Consider the following 12,717-nt stretch of genomic DNA (forward strand, 5'->3'; position numbering starts at 1 on the left):
CTGTCTACTTAGTTCATTAAGTACTGAAGCTTTAGTCTGAGTGCTGATGTGAAAGGATTCTGTCTGGGTAACACCTGCCCTGCCTGGCTTATGGGAGGTCCAGTCTGTTTAAAAAAAAAAAAAAAAGTTTGTTTTTTTTTCCCCTTTTCTTTTAAATGTTGTTTTATTTGATTTGCTCAATTCTGCACAATGCTCAATGCTTCCCAGAGCAAAGGTGGATTCCTATTTTGTAAGCAGAATTCAAAAATAGGCCTCTGGAAACTTTGATTATACAAAAATCCTTATAAATCCTTACAGAGAAGACAAAAAAAAAAAAAAAAAGAGAGAAAAAGAAAGGCCAAGGTGGAAGCCCACTGAACTGTCACCAATCCTCAAGTTCCTGACGTAAAACAGTAACATGGAGGAACTTCCTTTCTGATTTTCTTACTAGCAGTAATTTTAGGCCTTAGCACCTCCCTCCACACACAAAACCTTTTTTTTTTTGTACCAAACTGGTCAGAATTTCCCTCAAATGCTTAGATTCGCTATTGTCTCACCGCTGAGGTAACGACATCTTCTCTTCCTCCAAACGCGGCTTAAATCTAGCTACGTAATTTATCTGCAGGGAGGGGGTTTTGATTTCAGTTCTTTTCGAGTATTATTTCACTTTTTCAGGCGGAACGCTTGCCCGTTGCCGCTCACGGAGGCTGCGCCGAAGCGCCGCGGGCGCGGCCAGGGCCCTCGCCCTTTGTTCGCGCTCCGCGGCAGGAAGGGCCCGGCTCCGGGGCCGAGCGAGCGCGCCAAGGGGCGGGCAGAGGAAGACGGACAGCGGCCCTCGTCTCCCTTCCTGCCGCCCGAGCGCCTCTGCGCCGCCCGCCACCAAGGGCGTTGCCTCCCCGCGCGCCTCTTCGCGTGCGCGCGGCGGCGAAGCGGCCCCCGAGGCCCGCGCAGCGGCGGCTCCCCCCGCGGAGGCAGCGGCGCCCGCAGCGCGGCGGGCCGGGGGTCTGCAGAGGTGCGAGGGGGGCGGCGGAGCGGCCGGGCCGGGCCGGGGTTTCCCGTGCGGGCAGCACGGGCGGGGCGGAGGGGGGAAGGTTACCGCGCCCAGGGCTCTCGCTTCCCGATGGCTGCGGGGAGCTGAGCGGGGACCGAGGAGGAGCCGAGACCCAGCGATCCCCCTTTCCTCCCTCCCCACAACCGCCGCCCTCTCCTTTTCCCGCCCCCCGAGCCGCGGTGTCGCCGGGAGCAGACGGAGCGTGGACGGCTCCCCAAATCCTCCGCCCCCTTCTCCTGCCCAGCCCGCGGGGGCGCAGGCAGAGCAGGCCGGGGCGGGCGGACGAACGAACCGGGCCCGTTAATGAGCAGCGGACGGAAGGGCAGGTATCGTCTGCGGGGAGAGGAGGGCGGGCTGGCTGGGAACGGCTCGCGCTGGAGCCCTGCGCTCGCCGCTGCCCGTCGCCGCGAGCCCGGCCCCACCCCGGAGCCATCTTCCCGCCGCCCCGGCCCCTCGGCCGCTCCCCTCCCGCCTCCATCCCCAGCTTCTTCCTCTCGCGGCTTCCACCCTCCCCCATCCCTGCTGCCGCACTTCTCTCTCTCTCTCTCTCTCTTTTTTTTTTTTTTTTTTCCCCTCTCTTTTTCCACCCCTCCCTTTTTGCCTCTTTTTTCCCAATCCTTTCGTTGCCTCAGATCTTCTCCCCACCCCGTCCAGTCCATCCTCTTCCTCCCCGATTTCCCCCCCAGCAGTTCATGGCTTGTCCCCCCTTTCCTTGCGGAGCCGCCTTGGGAAAAATCCCCCTTTTCCCCCCCATTCTTCCCAGCCCTCGATGCTTGAGCTTCCCCTAAAAAAGAACCGTGTTTGGAGCTGCTCGAGGAGGAGGAGGAGAGAAAGGTGTGGGTGGGACGTTTTTTTTTTTTTTCCTCTTGAAGGTTTCAAGGCGAAAAAGGGAGGAGACCTTGGATTTTGCGGGGTTCCATTTTTTTTTTTTTTAATTATTATTGTAATTAGGCTGTAGCGATTGATGCTAGACCGTTTTAGGGTGTTTTCTTGTGTGTTAAGGTGTAAAAAAAGGTGAGTTTCCAGAGGGATCGAGCCAGCAGCGGGAGATTCTGGAGGCAGATGGAAGAAAAAGCAATGGTGTCTCGGCTGTAATGGTGGAAAACTGATTAAGAGGAGGCAGGGGTGAGACAAGCAGGGTAAGACGCGGCCTCAGGCGGCGAGGGAGCATCTGGGGCTGGGCTGGGCTCCTGCTGCTGCTCCTGGGGAAGAAAGGTGCGGAAAATGCTTTTTTTCTGATTAAAAATGGGGGATGAGGATGTGTTGAGCCTGCATATTCGTTTTCCTCATCTATTACGGTGCTGCATATTTTTGTGTAGCCATAACAGCAAATAATGGAGGGCATTTCTACAGTAAAAAAATGTTTTTTGTTTTTTGGGGGGATTTTTTTTCACCTCTCATAAGCATTATCAAAATGTTAATATGGTATTTCAGTACCAATCTTATCATAAAAAAGATTTATTTTTTATTATTTTTATTTTTTGCTCATATAAGGGAGATTTTAAGGTGTAGGATTTTTATTTTAACCCTGTAGCTTGGTATAAAAAGAAGTATAGAGTCTTGTGTATAAATATGAAAGAGGCAAGACATTTTATTTAAAAAATCTTGTCCAGAAGAAAATCAGAATGATATAGAGGTTATTCTAAGATGTCAATTTATCATTTGTGAAGATGACCTGAAATTTTAACGAATGTGATATTTCATTATTCTCTAACAAAGTCATAGTTGGAACTCCTTATTTTAAATAAGGCATCCTTTCTAGGATACAAACTGCCACGTTTTCAGAGTGGAAAATAGGGAGAAAGGACTGTAAAAATAAGGCTTAAATAATTGAAACAGCTTTTGGGAATAGTCAGCCTGAGTTGAAGCCTTTATTTAAATCTGAAAGCTAAAAAAAAAAAAAAAAAAAACCCATTTTGAAGCCTTTATAAAACGTCTGCACCTATTTGTGGGAGGTTTATCACATATTTTAGACTGTTCTGCTAAACACAAGGATGCGAATCAAAACGAAATGCTGTCGATGTCCATGTAAAAAGCATGTGAGGAAATGAAGATAGTGCATTAGAACCGACCTCGCTCTAAGTGTAATATATTAGTCAGCTTACGTATAGTGCATTTTCACCCTCTGCATCCTTTAGGAGAAGAGAAATAGAAGGGATGGTAACAGTGGAGTTGTTTTGGTGGCTGCAGATTAGCCAGGGAGCGTGTTTGATTTTCTTTCTGCTGTGAATGAATGGATCCTTCTGTGCCCGGGCCCAATAACTGCAACAAGATGGCGTTTGCAGCAAGGCAGCTCTCATTTTTCAGCTCCTCCTCGCCACAGCCTTGCCAGCTAGATCTCATTCCATAATTGCGCTTTAGATTTACTTTCTGCTTCTGGTTGCTTGCTTCTTTTTTTGGGGTGGGAGGACCATTTGCCAGACTGTTATAAGAAATCTGTAGGGTTTTCTTAATTTTGTGAGCCTCTCCAGATTGGAGACTGGGTGGGAGGAGTAAATAGTTTTATTGAAACGTTCATGTAGGCTGTTACTGGATAAAAGGGTGACATGATTTTTCTACTTTACCTTTCAGCGCCTGCTCAATGTCATCAAAATGTTCTTTGTTTTTCCATAGGCATGTTGCTGAGAAATATTTAAAATCTAGAGCACAGGTATGCAAAGCTGCTGCTGGGGCTATGTACTGTTGCTGATTCTGTAGCAGCCCAGGAATTGTCAGACTGCATATTAGACTGTCTTTTGAAGCAGATGGGAGATTTTTTTATAATATAAAAATCCTTGTGATTTGTGCAGTCTTTTAAAACTGCTTTTGACCTGAAATTATTGGAATATTTTAGTTAATTACTCTCTATATGGTAAAGGGTAAAATGTATAGATAGCATATTAACAGATCCAGATCTGTCAGGGTATCACATTTTAAAATAATACTAGAGATTTCTGTGATAATTTTGATACCATTTTTAGTATAGTTTAAAAACTGGACTTTCAGTTGTATCTGTTCTGATATTTTACTATAGAACCCATCCTTCTTAACCAGGTTGTTTTATTTAGGTATTGTAGTTCAAATTTGATATACCACACTTCCATTCTCAGGCTTTAAAATAATACACTGTCATAGCAAGAAAAATAAAACGTGATTAGGTGATATCTTTTTTTATTCAAATGAACTCTAAACCTTTGATAAAACCAAGACTTTTAGTTCAGTTTATCTGTAACTTTATATATAATTAGCAATTTGTTCTTTACTGTAATAACCCATCTGCAGTTAGTACAGAGGGAAAGCAGGCAACAGAAGAGCTAATTTGCAGTTGAGGCTTTTGTTTGAAGGAGGAAGAAAAAGTACACCCTGAAATTAACAAATTTTTCTCAGAAAAATAATAAAAGAGAATATTTGTTTTTAAAAAATGTTTATTCTGTTTGTTGATACTTTTAATGTGCTATTGAACTTGAAACTAGCCATGCAATCTTTTGGTAGTAGTACTTTGGCCTTTTACCACAGGATCAGGAAGGGGGAGGGTGAAATGGGATCCTGTACTGAATAAGATAAATGCATTTATCCTTTTGTCCTTAGGTCAGTAGGTAGCAAGCATCCTGTTGTGAAGTTCTTGACAGTGTGTTAAGCTAGAAATCGAAAGCAAATCCTAATGGAACAGTTTTAAAATCGCTTACTTGCTTTGAAGAAAATGGAAAGTGTGATTTTGGGCTTAATGAGAACATATTTCTTCGTGTGAAGATGAACAGTAAAGTTTTGTATAAAGTGTGTAAAACTCAACAGTGTAGAATTATTCAGATCATCATCTAGATGTCAGCACTCTGTACAGCTATTATAACTTTCATAACTAAAATTATTAAATCTAGTTTACTTAGACTATTAAAATTCTTCAAAATTACCCTGGAATTACCATGTTTTGTGTTGATACCCCATCATGTAAGACAGTTGCTTCAAGGATATTTTAATTAGTGAAAATATTTATCATTTTGTGTTTGCCCGTTCTTGAAATCAAACAAGATGTTTTTGGCTGCAGTATGTAGTAACTTCCTGGTGTTATGAAGGGTTCAGTTTAGTCATGTAAGGAACAATTATAACTGTTCCTTCTTAGTAGTCATACTTGGTTGTAATTTCTCTATCCCAATGTGAAATGAGATACCAGTAAATGTAAAACCTGTAGTGTGCAGACTTCAGATTCTTATGTTGTCTATTGCTGTAGATAAGAGTGTTAAGAAACATTGCATTCAGTTAAGTAGTATTTTTGCAATAAAATTGGAATAAAAATATTTGCAAATAGAAGTATTTCTAGTAAAGCTGACGTTGCTTCCTTTCTGTGCAAACTGCTGTAGCTTTGCCTCCTGTCTCCTGTATATCAGGCTTGGCTGGTGTTTTAGTTGCTGAATTGGATTAAATTCTTACTGTCCATGGATTTTGGCTCTCAGCATTAGTGGATTGGTAATTGATATTCGCAATTTTAATATCCAGTACTAGCCATATGGCATAACATATTGTTTCAAGACTTTCGTTTAGTGCTGGTTTGTTATTAGCAAGTAGAAATGAAAAAATCACGCATTTGAGTGGTTCAATTAAGTTTAGATGAATTTTCTTTTTAGCTTCAAATGCCTATAATTATGCTGCTTTTTTTTAACAAAAAATATCAGTAGTGTAAACATCAGTTTAACATCAGTAGTGTTACTGATTATATTAGAAAAGAAGTGTAACCTTGGAGCTAACCAGCTTGGGATAGTGTAATTTCCACTTTATCTTGAATGAAAGGCTTAAGTAAAATTTCAAGTAAATTTTTAAGTGTTACTCTTGATTGCTTATCTCCAAATAAAAAGAATACAGATTTAACTCGGTATTTCTTTTCTCCCCACTAATAATGTTGGAACTAGTACTAGCTTAGTACTAGATTTAAAAAAATAAAGCAGAAAAAAAGAAAAAAAATATCCCCAAGGCCCTATATTTCCATTGAACATAGCATCTAATACATTATTTCTTCACAGTATTATAGTATTGTGGGGCTTTTTTTTTTTTTTTTTTTTTTTTTTTTTTTTTTTGCTAACCAGAAATGCGTGTGGAATCACTAGATACTTGAGTCTACTGGTAGTAATTCAGCAAAATGTTAAGAGCTTTTTTAAAAGCAACTAGCAGTACCTGTTCTTTAGATGCCAAAATAATCAATTTTCAAGTTCAAGTTTCCATGGAAGGCTTCCTAGTACGAAAAAAGGGAACATTCTGAAAAAGCTTTTCAAGCAAAATGCTGCGTTTTTATTAAAACACTAAGAATCTTCAAGTAGAGGAGATGATTAGTCTTTGAACAAAAATAGGTAGAGAGAGGATATGTTATTAGTCTGTCTTTATTAACATTGACCTTCTAGGCTATGTACTTTATAATGAATATCTTGCCACACGATATTCATCTCGTTTAAGTGCTTTTTGAAGCTACTAGGTTTATTATAGAATAGTATATGATGTCATATGGCATGTAATTCTCTTGCAATATAATGAAATATTTTTGCTTGTTTGGAAGGCTAGCTGAAACCCTGAATGTATCGGGTGAAGGGAGCAATGTTTGCATTTCCCAATAGGTCTCCAGGTCTCCCAAACTTGTTGTTTCTTGTACCAATCTAGAGAGTAAAGACATAATAATATCTATGTTGTCTGAAAAACACCTAGTAGTGAATATTTTGTGTATCCTGTGCTCACTGTTACCAGTAATCAGATGTCTGTGTGATAATCTGTGCATGTAAGGTACCATACATATTTGGGCTGTTACAAAGTACAATATGTAGTGAGTTGTGGAAATAATGACTAAATACTGTCCAGGATTTTCATCAGAGGCCTGAAATTATTTTTGTTTTTAATTTTTTTAAAATTAAGATGGCACATAAACTTTACATGTTACTGTTACTGAAATGTTTCTTCAGCTTTGCGGGGTAGGAATAAGCAAGAATCAAAATGAGATTTTGAGAAAGCAATTACGCAGCAAATGCTTCAGTTGTTTAGATATTGACAAGTTGAGTGTTATTGAAAGCAAAAATACAAGTGGTTGTAGCAGGTTTAAAATGGGATTGCTCCACAGAAGGTTGCAGGTGCTCAGCAGACCTGGCTTTGGGTCAATGAATAGGTTACTCGCTGTCAGCTGATTTATGACAATCATGCATGTCTGCACTCAAGATAAATGCAAGGTTATTCAAATAAGTATAGCCCTTTTTTGTTGAGGACTAAATTAATTCCAAAATCTGAAACTCAGTGTAGACTTAAAGCATGCATATATATGAATACTGTGCATCAACTAATTTTAGACTTGCTTGTGAGTCTGAACTTTGTTTCACTTGGGGGGAATGCAGTCTGTGTAGGTTAATACCAAGATGATTGAGTTTTCTTACTGACTTGAATATTTGGATAGACCTGTTTTAAATTCTTTCAGTTTAAATGTTTTAGTTTAAGTGTTCTTAGATTATATTTTTGATAGTAGTCACAGACTTAGAAAGGGAATAGTTATTTTTGGTTGAACTTGGGGGTTTAAAAATAGGTTTTTCTATACCTTGTCAGTTTTGGAATCCTCCTAATGGCTAAATGAAAATGAGGCCAAAGATTTGAAGAAGGTGATCTGAGGGAGCATAAGGGAGATAGTTCTGTAGCTGACAGTGCTAAAGGCACTGAAGGCTAAGTACTTTCATAGATAAAGGCAGAATCATATTCATAGATACTATTTACAGCTTGAAAAGGGAGAAAAATAGCAGGATAAAGGCAAAGAGCATGATTAAAAGAATAAAGAACTAAGTTTAAATGAGAGATGCCACTCATTGCAGTAAGGAGATTGTGTGAAACTTTCATTAAAAATATATTTATCTAAAAGCTCAGCGTATAATTTCAGCAGTGGTTGGGGGGACAGAAGGATCTGCTTAAAATTTCTTGCCAATTATGTTTATCATGAATTTTTTCCTCAGATGAGAATATGTATTTGCTCTCTCCTTGGAAATTGCAGTACTGCTTGCTGGGTCTGTAAAGGTAAACAGGAGTTTCACATAATAAATATGTATTTTCCTGTAGCTTTCTGTAATGCAGTTAAAAACTATGTAAGAATTTTTGTCATTAACAGCTTTTTATTGTTCATCTTCCCTCTTCCTCCCATCCTCAAAGAGAAAATCTAAAAGCAAATCATTTAGCTCCAGAATCTCCTGCATGTCACCTTTCAAAGTAATAGTGGATGTTTTCCCAGTCCAGGTACTTGTACTGATTTTTTGCTTATCCTTACTCTGAAATCAAACAATACTGAGTAGGGGGAACTACAGAAATGTTGCCAGGCTCCGGTATTACTTCCAGAAAGGCAAACAACGACACCCAGGAAGTTGACATCACTGACAGGAAAGCAATGCCTTATGTGCTCCTCTTTTTTCTTGTTTCACTAGGTTAATTGCAACATACATTTTTGTAGGTATCAGATTTTACTTTTCTCTTGTACAGAAAGTAAGTCGAGGTCCTGAAACTATAGCAAGTGAATTGCTAATTGTGTGAATCTTATGTCCTTCCTGCTCTTCTGACCCTTTTTGCTCTGGGGCCAGGTTCAGGGAACCTTCTGAAGTCCAACATTTGCTTTGTGTTCAGCCTGACAATATTTTAGGATTTAATGGAATATGTCAGTACTAGAGGTAATCTAAAATTATTTGCAAAACRATTTGACTAGCTGAGTGGATTTTTTTTTTACTTTTGAGGAACAAAATCTAAGTATTGGAAATCTGTTTTGAAACAGGTTTTAAACAGTTTTCCAACATTTTTCACAGATGGATTGTAATTATTCACTTTAAATTGCAGTTTAACTATCTTGGTAACTCCAATACAAATATCCTGTATTGTCTTTTTGATACAGCAACTCTTAAGGGCAGGCAGAAATGTTAACTTGGTAAATTTGAGGATTTTGGTCAATACCATTTCTTAGTGTGATATCAGTGTACAAGATAAATAATTTCTGGTAAGGTCTCTCCATGGTACGGACTAGAGCAGTGAATCTTTTTTGCCACATACACAATTAGTTCTGTTCCACTTATCTTTATTCAAACTGTTAAGCTATTTGCTAATTCATTTTTAGTTAACTGTTAGTGTTGAGCATAGTAATGCGGAATCTAAAAGTGGAAAACAAATCCATAAGATAAGTTTTAGTACATAAAATATCAGAACTTATTTCTGCATAATACCAAACTTAATGTGTTCTGTTCCCAATGAATAAGATAATAGTACATGCTTCAAGATGCTAAGAAATCTGATCGTGATCTTCTTGTGTACTTGCTGTTAGCTTCCAAGTATATATAATTTTTTTTCGTCTACCCTAACAAATACCCTAACAAATGTTTGAGGTGGTGGTAATTTTTTCTGTTAGCCTAGGAAAACACAGGGGATGTGATAGCCTGTTGAAATCATTGATACTAAAAATAATTACACCCTCCTAATTAAAGAAGTGTTTTTGTTGAAACATATGCTTGGTATTCTGGTTGCACACTCTTTATAAAGTGGTAAACTGCTGAAGACTTAGATTCACTGCTGTCCATTCAGCAAAGGTGGTGTTTGTTCAAAGATCAAGAACAGCTCACTTAATGCTTATAGCAATTTAATTGTGCTTCATGTTACAAAATCCTGGATTTTGCTCCAAGTCAGCAGAAGCTACTCAGGTAGTAGCTTACAGAATTTTAAAACAGTGGTTTGTAGTTCTTCTATGGCTAAGAATTTAGTTAGAACTGCATTTCTTGTTCCTTGATACCCAAAAGTAACTAATTTGGAATTTTGTGGATGAATGGCCCATAAATGTGAKTTTCAAGTTATACATTATATGTATTAATCCATAGATAATAGACACAAGAACCATAATGCTCTATGACAGAAATGTTCTGACTTTGAAACAACTGTAGTAATCGTGAACTTTAATAGTATGTAACAAGGAAGAAAATTGCTTCCTCTTATGTAAGATGATACTTCATGGTTTAAGTGATATTTTTCAGTAACTTTCATTTTAGAATAAATATAGTTAGAAATATACGCATTAGCTTTTAAATTTTCTTGATTTGTCTTTTATTTATTTTTGGAATTACAGTAAAATCAAGAAGTAGGATTATATCACCCTAGAGACAGTCAAAAGCATCCATGAGCATGTTGATAATTGTTAATGTGGTTTGTCAGTATATTGCTTATAGGTAATAGTACACTGCATATAGGTATTTTTGAAGAATTTAATGAAGACTTGAGTATTGACTTTTGAAACTTTCAATAAATAAGTTTAAAAGCTGATGCTAGWTTTTAATAACTTTTTATTCTTACCATTAAGTCATCTCCCATGGCCAGTCGCTTATCAAGAGATGTTAGAACTGTCATAAATGTTAATTTGTTTCAGAAAATAAGATAATGTAGTGAGGAAGTCTTTGACTTGTTTCACCCGACTAGCAGAAGTATTAATATAAGTACACTTCAAAATTTTCATAAGAACAGTCATAAACATTGTACCTCCAGGAATACAGGTTTTAATAGTCTGTTAAACTTCTAATAATCTATTATTCACATTTTGTGCTATACTTACATTAAGACTTTTAATAGCATACGCAGCTTGGAGATGCGTTTAGAAGGGATTAGTGATTTGACCTGTAACTGTCCAGATTTATATGCTTAAATATTGCATCAGTATGACTTTAAAAATGTAGGTCATAGGATTAGCTTCCGGAAATCTGAATATTTTGGCAACATAAGGACACTGTCTTCTGTGGAAAACAGCTTGAATTTGTTCACTGTTGATAGCAGAAGGAGACTGGCCGATTCATCACAGAGACGTTTATTACAAGCCTGTGTCCCCACCAAGATCCTGGATCTTGAGTGCTGTTCTTTGCTGAGCAGTGTTCTATTTTGAGAAAGTGGTAAACTATCCTAAAAGGTTATTTTCAAATGCTTGTTCAACACAGGGAATGGGGAGGCTGCCGTTTCTAGAAAATTTGAATAAATGAGCACAAGCTGGCAGGTTATGCAAAAGAGAGATAGCTGGAGTTGGTGAGTCTCAGCAGCATATTGCATCACTGTATTACAGCATTGAGGATTTTGCTGCTCTTATTTTTTGAGTTTTATTTTGTTGTTTTGGAGGAGAAAAAATGTTGCATTTGAAAATAGTTATTTTACATTAACAATAATACGGAATGTGTGGTGTGTTTTTTGACATAAAAGCTTTGGGGTTTATTTTTTTTACCTGTTTTGACTTTGATTTTTAAACTGCTTTGAGTCAAAACATCTATATCTTACTGTAAAATACTTGCTCTTTATTAGAATCTCTTTCCTTTATTATGTCATCCTCTTGCCCTCTCCTGGTACTTTAAAAAACGTGCTGTTTGATGAGAGCCTAGACCTTTTGTTAGTCTTTTTTACAGGTCACTTTCTTGAAATCTTAGGAAGGAGTGTAGGTGGGAATTAACATCCAGAATATGACTTTGGAGAAGGACTTGTTTCTTTTGTGAATGAGAGATTTTTCAGGTGAGGTTTTCATATCAGCATAACTATCTCAACATCTTCAATATCATTTTAGTGAAAGCAGTCAGGGTGAGTCTCTGCTAGGGGAATGTTACCTACGAATATATTTTGCCTTCTGAGAGTTACTGTATTGTTTATGAGTCACAACTTATGCCTTTTTCTTGGAGCAAAAGACTTCTTGAGTTTGGGGACACAAATATATTTGGGGACACTTATATTTGGGGACACAACAACAGTCTGGAGGGCTGACTGGCACCCAGGCCTTTTGATGTAAAGGTTTAACCACTTGAACAGCACTTAATGTCCTGTGGTATTTCTCGTTCTCTTCTGTTTTAGAAATCCTGATTTTTGGTGTTGAGAACTGCAAGCTTTCAGCTAGGCAGCATTTTAAGGACTGATTAAGACAATGTTATGATGTTATATATAAGAACTTTCTTTACCAAGTCAGTACTGTAGTGTGATAAATATGAGCTGGCTTGTAGCTTGTGTTACTTTTGCCAGAATATATTTTAACAACAACAACAAAGACGCTCATGACAGTGCAAGTCTAATTCCTTACATGGTTTGTCTACTTTTGTTCTTAAACAAGGTCCATCTGTAGTGGAGAATTGCAAATATCTCAATGTCATGATTGCTTTCTGCAGGCATCACAGGATGCTTTTTCGACTGAAACCTTTCCTGATTTAAAAAGAAACAATCAAAAGCCCCCAAAGTAACTTGGGAAAACAAGCTTGCTATTATGCTTTCTTACCCTTCTTTCAGACTGGTTAAAGTAGTTCTTGTGTGTGTATGTGTGGTGGTTTTTTTTTTTTTTTTTTTTTTTTTTTTTTTTCCTCTCTCTCTTCAGAAGGCATATGAAATCTGCAACACCTCTCCTGCATTAATGAAGGTGCAGCACAGGACAATAATGGTGTGTGTTTTGGCCTTTGCTGTTTTATTTTCCATGTGCTGTTAGTGTTTCAGCATAACGTTACCTGTTCACATTTCAGGTAATTTTTTCAGCAAATAGATTTCACTGTGTCTGCAGTGTGGAGAAATTTTTCTATCAAGACTTTTGAAAGCTGGGTATAGTTTTTTTTTTTTTTTTTTTTTTTTTTTTTTTTTTTTTTTTTGTTTATTTTTTTTTATTGAGAAGTGTGTTCTTCTGTTCTTTTTTTTTTTTTTGGGTTGGAAAACTCGGCCTACATATATGAGTTACT

General features: G+C 38.1%; 1 protein-coding gene across 4 annotated transcripts in view; it reads left to right on the forward strand.

Annotated features, from left to right (window-relative positions):
- Positions 1-1,309: 1,309 nt before the first annotated feature.
- The window catches only part of GNB1 (G protein subunit beta 1), a 26,635-nt gene continuing 15,227 nt past the window's right edge, over positions 1,310-12,717 (forward strand). For 2 of the 4 annotated variants that reach the window (XM_026050974.1, XM_026050977.1), the window contains exon 1: positions 1,940-2,044. The gene's annotated coding sequence lies outside the window, so the exon portion shown is untranslated. Of the gene's footprint in view, positions 1,357-1,939; positions 2,045-12,373; positions 12,429-12,717 lie in introns of those variants that run through there. The other 2 variants (XM_026050976.1, XM_026050975.1) reach the window with 2 other exon arrangements.

This window comes from Nothoprocta perdicaria, unplaced genomic scaffold (genome assembly GCF_003342845.1).
Source record: "Nothoprocta perdicaria isolate Ctin4 unplaced genomic scaffold, notPer1 scaffold_72, whole genome shotgun sequence".
NCBI classification, from domain to species: domain Eukaryota; kingdom Metazoa; phylum Chordata; class Aves; order Tinamiformes; family Tinamidae; genus Nothoprocta; species Nothoprocta perdicaria.